The sequence below is a fragment of the Arachis ipaensis genome, chromosome B10 (genome assembly GCF_059453495.1).
Source record: "Arachis ipaensis isolate K30076 ecotype BB chromosome B10, ASM5945349v1, whole genome shotgun sequence".
Classification (NCBI taxonomy): Eukaryota; Viridiplantae; Streptophyta; class Magnoliopsida; order Fabales; family Fabaceae; genus Arachis; species Arachis ipaensis.
In genome coordinates this window covers 82,436,454-82,446,490 of record NC_142435.1, presented here as the reverse complement: position 1 = coordinate 82,446,490, position 10,037 = coordinate 82,436,454, and the positions used below count along the sequence as shown (strand labels likewise).

At 37.9% G+C, this 10,037-nt stretch overlaps 1 non-coding gene across 1 annotated transcript; it reads left to right on the top strand.

Moving 5' to 3' along the window:
* Positions 1-5,793: 5,793 nt before the first annotated feature.
* On the top strand, positions 5,794-5,901 carry LOC148580625 (small nucleolar RNA R71). The gene has a single exon (XR_015896433.1). It is a non-coding gene; the product is annotated as a small nucleolar RNA R71 (small nucleolar RNA).
* The last annotated feature ends 4,136 nt before the right edge of the window (positions 5,902-10,037 follow it).

Here is a 10,037-nt window from a genome sequence, read left to right as displayed (position 1 = left end):
TCCCAGATCCTACTCGGAATACCACAGACAAGGTTTAAACTTTCCGGATCCCAAGAATGGCCACCAATATTTCTAGCCTATACCACGAAGACTCTGATCTCACGATCAGGAAGCTAAGAGATATACATTCAAGCTTGTTTGCATGTCGAACGGAAGTGTTTGTCAGGCATGCGTTCATATGTGAGAATGATAATGAGCGTCACATAATCATCACATTCATCATGTTCTTGTGTGCGAATGAATATCTTAGAGAAGAAATAGGCTTGAGTTGAATAGAAAAACAATAGTACTTTGCATTAATTCATGAGGAATAGCAGAGCTCCACACCTTAATCTATGGTGTGTAGAAACTCTACCGTTGAAAATACATAAGTGATAATGGTCCAGGCACGGCCGTGAGGGCAGCCTCCAGGTCTAAGGAAAAACGTTCCAAAGATGTGAAATAAATCACTAAAAGTAGTTTTTATACTAAACTAGTAGCTAGGGTTTACAGAAATGAGTAAATGATGTAGAAATTCACTTCTGGCGTTTAACTCTGCTTTGCAACCTGTTTCTGGCCTTTAACTCCAGAATAGGAAAGAAAGCTGACATTGAACGCCAGTTTGAGTCACCTAAACTCGGGCAAAGTATAAACTATTATATATTGCTGCAAAGCCCTGGATGTCTACTTTTCAACACAATTGAGAGCGCACCATTTGGACTCTTGTAGCTCCAGAAAATCCACTTTGAGTGCAGGGAGGTCAGAATCCAACAGCATCTGCAGTCCTTCTTCAGCCTCTGAATCTGATTTTTGCTCAAGTCCCTCAATTTCAGCCAGAAAATACCTGAAATCACAAAAAAACACACAAACTCATAGTAAAGGCCAGAAATATGATTTTTATTTAAAAACTAATAAAAATATACTAAAAACTAACTAAATCATACTAAAAACTATGTAAAAACACTGCCAAAAAGCGTATAAATTATCCGCTCATCACAACACCAAACTTAAATTGTTGCTTGTCCCCAAGCAACTGAAAATCAAATAGGATAAAAAGAAGAGAATATACTATAAATTCCAAAATATCAATGAAACTTAGCTCCAATCAGATGAGCGGGTCTAGTAGCTTTTTGCCTCTTGAATAGTTTTGGCATCTCACTTTATCCATTGAAGTTCAGAATGATTGGCATCTATAGGAACTTAGATTTCAGATAGTGTTATTGATTCTCCTAGTTTAATATGTTGATTCTTGAACATAGCTACTTTATGAGTCTTGGCTGTCGCCCTAAGCACTCTATTTTCCAGTATTACCACCGGATACATACATGCCACAGACACATAACTGGGTGAACCTTTTCAGATTGTGACTCAGCTTTGCTAAAGTCCCCAATTAGAGGTGTCTAGGGTTCTTAAGCACACTCTTTTTTTGCTTTGGACCTTGACTTTAACCGCTTAGTCTCAAGTTTTCAATTGACACCTTCACGCCACAAGCACATGGTTAGGGACAGCTTGGTTTAGCCGCTTAGGCCAGGATTTTATTCCTTTAGGCCCTCCTATCCACTGATGCTCAAAGCCTTGGATCCTTTTTATTACCCTTGCCTTTTGGTTTTAAGGGCTATTGGCTTTTTGCTCTTGCCTTTTGGTTTAAAGAGCTTTTGGCTTTTTCTGCTTGTTTTTTCTTTTTCTTTCTCTTTTTTTTCGCCATTTTTCTTTTCTCTTTTTTTTTTTGCAAGCTTTTGTATTCACTGCTTTTTCTTGCTTTAAGAATCAATTTTATGATTTTTCATATTATCAATAACATTTCTCCTTTTTCATCATTCTTTCAAGAGCCAACATATTTAACATTCATAAACCACAATATCAAAAGACATATGCACTGTTCAAGCATTCATTCAGAAAACAAAAAGTATTGTCACCACATCAAAATAATTAAACTAGTTTCAAGGATGAATTCGAAACCATGTACTTCTTGTTCTTTTGTTTTTAGAACAGTTTTCAATTAAGAGAGGTGATGGATTCATAGGACATTCATAGCTTTAAGACATAGACACTTAAACACTAATGATCATGTAATAAAGACACAAACATAAATAAACATGAAGCATAGTAAACGACAAAACAGGAAAATAAGAACAAGGAGATTAAGGAACGGGTCCACCTTAGTGAGGGTGGCGTCTTCCTCTTCTTGAAGAACCAATGGTGCTCTTGAGCTTCTCTATGTCTCTTTCTTGTCTTTGTTGCTCCTCCCTCATAGCTCTTTGATCTTCTCTAATCTCATGGAGGATGATAGAGTGCTCTTGGTGCTCTATTCTTAGTTGTCCCATGTTGAAACTTAATTCTCCTAGGGAAGTGTTGATTTGCTCCCAATAGTTTTGTGGAGGGAAGTGCATCCCTTGAGGCATCTCAGGGATTTCATGGTGAGAAATTTCCTCATGCTCTTGTTGAGGTCCATGATCTCTTGTTTGTTCCATCCTTTTCTTAGTGATGGGCTTGTCCTCAACAATGAGGATGTCTCCCTCTATGTCAATTCCAGCCGAATTGTAGAGGTGGAAAATGAGGTGAGGAAAGGCTAACCTTGCCAAAGTGGAAGACTTGTCAGCCACCTTGTAGAGTTCTTGAGGTATAATCTCATGAACTTCCACTTCCTCTCCAATCATGATACTATGGATCATGATGGCCCGGTCAATAGTAACCTCAGACCGGTTGCTAGTAGGAATGATTGAGCGTTGAATGAACTCCAACCATCCTCTAGCTACAGGCTTAAGGTCTAGTCTTCTCAATTGAACCGGCTTGCCTCTTGAGTCAACTTTCAATTGAGCTCCTTCCACACATATGTCCATAAGGACTTGGTCCAACCTTTGATCAAAGTTGACCCTTCTAGTGTAAGGGCGTGCGTTTTCTTGCATCATTGGCAAGTTGAACGCCAACCTTACATTTTCCGAACTGAAATCTAAGTATTTCCCGCGAACCATGGTAAGCCAATTCTTTGGATTCGGGTTCACACTTTGATCATGGTTCCTAGTGATCCATGCATTTGCATATAACTCTTGAACCATTAAGATCCTGACTTGTTGAATAGGATTAGAGAGAACTTCCCATCCTCTTCTTCTAATCTCTTGTCGGATCTCCGGATATTTGCTCTTTTTGAGCTTGAAAGGGACCTCAGGGATCACTTTCTTCTTGGCCACAACTTCATTGAAGCGGTCTTGATGGACCTTTGAGATGAATCTCTCCATCTCCCATGACTCAGAGGTGGAAGCAATTGCCTTCCCTTTCCTCTTTCCTGAGGTTTCTCTGGCCTTAGGTGCCATTAATGGTTATGGAAAAACAAAAAGCAATGCTTTTTCCACACCAAACTTAAAATGTTTGCTCGTCCCCGAGCAAAAAAAGAAAGAAAGAAGGAGAAGAAGAAGAAAAATGGAGGAGAGGGAGAGGGGTGTGTATTCGGCCAAGGGGAAGAAGAAAGGGTTGTGTTGGGTGAAAATGAAGAAGGAATAAGGGGTTTATATAGGAGTGGGGGGCTTTAGGGATCACCCATTAGGGTTGGGTTTGGGAGGGAAAAGAATTTGAATTTTGGAGGTAGGTGGGGTTTATGGGGAAGAGTGATTGAGGTGATTGGTGAAGGGTATTTGGGGAAGAGGGTTATGAAAAGGTGTGAAGAGAGAGAATTAGGATAGGTGGGGATCCTGTGGGTCCACAGATCCAGTGGGGTCAAGGACTTAACATCCCTGCTCCAATTAGGTGTGTAAAATGCCCTTTGTATGGAATACTGGTGTTTAACGCCAGACTGCTGCCTGTTTTTGGCGTTAAACGCCCAAATGTAGCCTATTTCAGGTGTTTAACGCCAGGTTGATGCTTGTTTCTGGCGTTAACCACCAGACAGATGCTTGTTTCTGGCGTTTAAATGCTAGAGTGCTCTTCTTCCATGGTGTGCTATTTCTTCTGCTATTTTTGATTCTGTTTTTAATTTTTTAGTTGTTCTTGTGACTTCACATGATCATCAACCTAATAAAACACGAAATAACAATAAAAATAAAATAGATATAATTAAATAACATTGGGTTGCCTCCCAACAAGCGCTTCTTTAATGTCAATAGCATGACAGTGAGCTCTCATGGAGCCTCACAGATGTTCAGAGCATTGTTGGAACCTCCCAACACCAAACTTAGAGTTTGAATGTGGGGGTTCAACACCAAACTTAGAGTTTGGTTGTGCCCTCCCAACACCAAACTTAGAGTTTGACTGTGGGGGCTTTGGTTGACTCTGCAGTGAGAGAAGCTTTTCATGCTTCCTCTCCATGGTTACAGAAGGAGATCCTTAAGTCTTAAATACAAGGTAGTCCTCATTCAGTTGAAGGACCAACTCTCCTCTGTCCACATCAATCACAGCTCTTGCTGTGGCTAGGAAGGGTCTTCCAAGGATGATGGATTCATCCTCATCCTTCCCAGTGTCTAGGATTATGAAATCAGCAGGGATGTAAAGGCCTTCAACCTTTACTAACACGTCCTCTACTAGTCCATAAGCCTATTTTCTTAAGTTGTCTGCCATCTCTAATGAGATTCTGGCAGCTTGCACCTAAAAGATCCCAAGTTTCTCCATTACAGAGAGTGGCATAAGGTAAATGCCTGACCCCAGGTCACACAGAGCCTTCTCAAAGGTCATGGTGCCTATGTTACAGGAAATTAGGAATTTACCAGGATCCTATTTCTTTTGAGGTAATTTCTGCGTATCCAATGCATTTAGTTCATTGGTGAGCAAGGGAGGTTCATCTCCCCAAGTCTCATTACCAAATAATTTGGCATTCAGCTTCATGATTGCACCAAGGTACTTAGCAACTTGCTCTTTAGTAATGTCTTCATCCTCTTCAGAGGATGAATACTCATCAAAGCTCATGAAGGGTAGAAGCAAGTTGAATGGAATATCTATGGTCTCTGTATGAGCCTCAGATTCCTTCAAGTACTCATTGAGGAATCCCTTAGTGTTCAGAGGATGTCCCATGAGGTCTTCCTCATTGGGATTCACGTCCTCCTCCTCCTCTCTGGGTTCGGCCACACCAAGTAAGGTTGTGGCCTTGCACTCTCTTTTTGGATTCTTTTTTGTATTGCTTGGGAGAGTACTAGGAGGAGTTTCAGTGATTCTTTTACTCAGCTGGCCCACTTGTGCCTCTAAATTTCTGATGGAGGACCTTGTTTTATTCATGAAACTTAGAGTGGCCTTAGATAGATCAGAGACTATATTTGCTAAGCTAGATGGATTATGCTCAAAATTCTCTGTCTGTTGCTGAGTGGATGATGGAAAAGGCTTGCTATTGCTAAACATGTTTCTTCCACCATTATTAAAGCCTTGTTGAGGCTTTTGTTGATCTTTCAATGAGAAATTTGGATGATTTTTCCATGAAGGATTGTAGGTGTTTCCATAGGGTTCACCCATGTAATTCACCTCTGCTATTGCAGGGTTCTCAGGATCATAAGCTTCTTCTTCAAAAGAAGCCTCTTTAGTACTGTTGGATGCAGCTTGCAATCCATTCAGACTCTGAGAAATCATATTGACTTGCTGAGTCAATATTTTGTTCTGAGCCAATATGGCATTCAAAGCATCAATTTCAAGAACTCCCTTCCTCTGAGGCATCCCATTACTCACAGGATTCCTTTCAGAAGTGTACATGAACTGGTTATTTGCATCCATGTCAATGAGTTCCTGAGCTTCTGCAGGCATTTTCTTTAGGTGAATGGATCCACCTGTAGAATGGTCTAATGACATCTTTGATAATTCAGACAGACCATCATAGAATATATCCAGGATGGTCCATTCTGAAAGCATGTCAGAAGGACACTTTTTGGTTAGTTGCTTGTATCTCTCCCAAGCTTCATAGAGGGATTCACCTTCTTTTTGTCTGAAGGTTTGAACATCCACTCTAAGTTTGCTAAGCTTTTGAGGAGGAAAGAACTTGGCTACGAAAGTCGTGACCAGCTTATCCCAAGAGTTCAGGCTATCTTTAGGTTGAGAGTCCAACCATATTCTAGCTCTGTCTCTTACAGCAAACGGGAAAAGTATAAGCCTGTAGACCTCGGGATCAACCCCATTGGTCTTAACAGTATCAAAGATCTGCAAGAATTCAGTTAAGAACTGAAAAGGATCTTCTGATGGAAGTCCATGAAACTTGTAGTTCTGTTGCATCAGAGAAACTAATTGAGGCTTTAGCTCAAAATTGTTTGCTCCAATTGCAGGGATTGAGATGCTTCTTCCATGTAAGTTGGAATTTGGTGCAGTAAAGTCACCAAGCATCTTCCTTGCATCTTCACCATTGTTATTATTTTTGGCCATGTCTCCTTCTTTTTCGAAAATTTCTGTCAGATTTTCTCTAAAGAGTTGTGCTTTAGCTTCCCTTAGCTTCCTCTTCAGAGTTCTTTCAGGTTCAGGATCAGCTTCAACAAGAATGTTCTTATCCTTGTTCCTACTCATATGAAAAAGAAGAGAACAGAAAAGAAGAGGAATCCTCTATGTCACAGCATAGAGATTCCTTTATGTGAGTAGAAGAAGAGAAGAATAGAAGAAGGAGAAGAGAAAAATAAGAAATTAAATTAAAATAAAAGGAAAATATTTTTGTTTTTATTTTAATTATTGGTTAGTATTCGAAAATTAAAAGGAGAATTAAAATAAAATTAAAATTTAAAACAATTAGTTAATTAAAAAGAATTTTGAAAAAGAGGTTAGTGGTTTTCGAAAATTGGAGAGAGAAAAGTAGTTAGTTGGTTTTGAAAAAGATGTAATTGAAATAGAAAACTTTTAAAATCAAACAAAAAGTCAAGTAGTTAATTGAAAAAGATTTGAAAATCAATTTTGAAAAGATAAGAAGTTAGAAAAGATTTTGAAATTGATTTTTGAAAAAGATATGATTGAAAATCATTTTGAAAAAGATTTGACAAAGAAATTTAAAAAGATTTGATTTTGAAATTAAAGTTGATTACTTGACTAACAAGAAACTAAAAGATATGATTTTAAAATTTAAAGATTGAAACTTTTCTTAATAGGCAAGTAACAACTTGAAAAATTTTTGAATTAAAACATTAAATGTTAGTGAGATTTTTGAAAATATGAAGTAAGAATAAGAAAAAGATTTTGGAAATCAATTTGAAATTTTCGAAAATATGAAAGAAAAATGAAAAAGATTTTATTTTTGAAAAAGATTTGAAAAGGATAGAATTTTTAAATTGAAAATTTGACTTGACTCATAAGAAACAATTAAATTTTAAAAAGTTTTGAAAAAGTCAACTCAAATTTTTGAAAATTTATTAGTGAATAAGGAAAAGATTTTTTTTTTTTGAATTTTAATGATGAGAGAGAAAAACATCAAAAAGACTCAATGCATGAAAATTTTGGATCAAAACAAATGATGCATGCAAGAACACTATGAATGTCAAGATGAACACCAAGAACACTTTGAAGATCATGATGAACATCAAGAACTTATTTTTGAAAAATTTTCAAGAAAAGAAGAACATGCAAGACACCAAACTTAGAAATTTTCAAACTTTAGACACTAACAATTTGAAAATGCACATGAAAAACAAGAAAAGACACCAACAAGAAAGATTTAAAGATCAAACAAAGAAATTCATCAAGAACAACTTGAAGGTCATGAAGAACACATGCATGAATTTTCGAAAAATGCAAGAAGGTTTGAAAAATATGCAATTAACACCAAACTTACAATTTGACACAAGACTCAAACAAGAAACACAAAATTATTTTTGGTTTTATGATTTTATTAAAAATTTTTTTGGTATTTTTTTTTCGAAAATTATTTTGGGAAGAACGAAAAAGAAGAAATTTTTTTTTGTATTTTTTGAAAATAAGAAATAAAAAGCTTAAAATTAAAATAAAATTACCTAATCTGAGCAACAAGATGAACCGTCAGTTGTCCAAACTCGAACAATCCCCGACAACGGCGCCAAAAACATGGTGCACGAAATCGTGATCGTTCATTCCTTGGTAACGGTGTCAAAAACTTAATACGCACGTTCATAATTTTAGTTCTTTGTCACAACTTCGAACAACTAACCAGCAAGTGCACTGGGTCGTCCAAGTAATAAACCTTACGTGAGTAAGGGTCGATCCCACAGAGATTGTCGGCTTGAAGCAAGCTATGGTCATCTTGCAAATCTCGGTCAAGCAGATTCATATGGTTATGGATATTTGATAATTAAAATATAATTAAAATATAAAACAGGATAGAGATACTTATGTAATTCGTTGGTGAGAACTTCAGATAAGCATATAGAGATGCTTTTGTTCCTTCTGAATCTCTGCTTTCCTGCTGTCTTCATCCAATCATTCCTACTCCTTTCCATGGCAAGCTTTATGTAGGGCATCACCGTTGTCAATGGCTACATCCCGTCCTCTCAGTGAAACTGGTCCAAAATGCGCTGTCACCGCACGGCTAATCATCTGTCGGTTCTTGATCATAATGGAACAGGATTCAGTAATCCTTTTGCATCTGTCACTACGCCCAGCACTCGCGAGTTTGAAGCTCGTCACAGCCATCCCTTCACATATCCTACTCGGAATACCACAGACAAGGTTTAGACTTTCCGGATCTCAAGAACGGCTGCCAATATTTCTAGCCTATACCACGAAGACTCTGATCTCACGATCAGGAAGCTAAGAGATATACATTCAAGCTTGTTTGCATGTCGAACAGAAGTGTTTGTCAGGCACGCGTTCATAAGTGAGAATGATGATGAGCGTCACATAATCATCACATTCATCATGTTCTTGTGTGCGAATGAATATCTTAAAGAAGAAATAGGCTTGAGTTGAATAGAAAAACAAATGTACTTTGCATTAATTCATGAGGAACAGCAGAGCTCCACACCTTAATCTATGGTGTGTAGAAACTCTACCATTGAAAATACATAAGTGATAATGGTCCAGGCATGGCCGTGAGGCCAGCCTCCAAGTCTAAGGAAAAACATTCCAAAAATGTGAAATAAATCACTAAAAGTAGTATTTATACTAAACTATTAACTAGGGTTTACAGAAATGAGTAAAAGATGCAGAAATCCACTTCCGGGCCCACTTGGTGTGTGCTTGGGCTGAGCATTTAAGCTTTCATGTGTAGAGGTCTTCCTTGGAGCTAAACGCCAGTTTGTAACCTATTTTTGGCATTTAACTCTGCTTTGCAACCTGTTTCTGGCGTTTAACTCCAGAATAGGGCAGAAAGCTGGCGTTGAACGCCAGTTTGCGTCGTCTAAACTCGGGCAAAGTATGGACTATTATATATTTCTGGAAAGCCCTGGATGTCTACTTTCCAACGCGATTGGGAGCGTGCCATTTGGACTCTTGTAGCTTTAGAAAATCCATTTTGAGTGCAGGGAGGTCAGAATCCAACAGCATCTGCAGTCCTTCTTCAGCCTCTGAATCTGATTTTTGCTCAAGTCCCTCAATTTCAGCCAGAAAATACCTGAAATCACAGAAAAACATACAAACTCATAGTAAAGTCCAGAAATGTGATTTTTATTTAAAAACTAATAAAAATATACTAAAAACTAACTAAATCATACTAAAAACTATGTAAAAACACTGCCAAAAAGCGTATAAATTATCCGCTCATCATGAGTCCAACCATGTCCTAGCTCTGTCTCTTACAGCAAATGGGAAAAGCATAAGTCTGTAGACCTCAAGGTCAACACCATGGGTCTTAACAGTGTCACAGATTTGCAAGAATTTAGCTAAAAACTGATGAGGATCTTCCAATGGAAGTCCATGATACTTGCAATTCTGCTGCATTAGAATTTAGAGAAACTAATTGAGGCTTAAGCTCAAAGTTGTTTGCTCCAATTGCAGGAATTGAAATGCTCCTTCCACAGAAGTCAGAAGAGGGTGCAATAAAGTCACCAAGCATCTTCCTTGCATTGTTGGCATTGTTGTTATTTTCGGCTGCCATGTCTTCTTCCTTTTCGAAAATTTCTGTTAGGTCCTCTCCAGAGAGTTGTGCTTTAGCTTCTCTTAGCTTCCTCTTCAAGGTCCTTTCAGGTTCAGGATCAGCTTCAACAAGA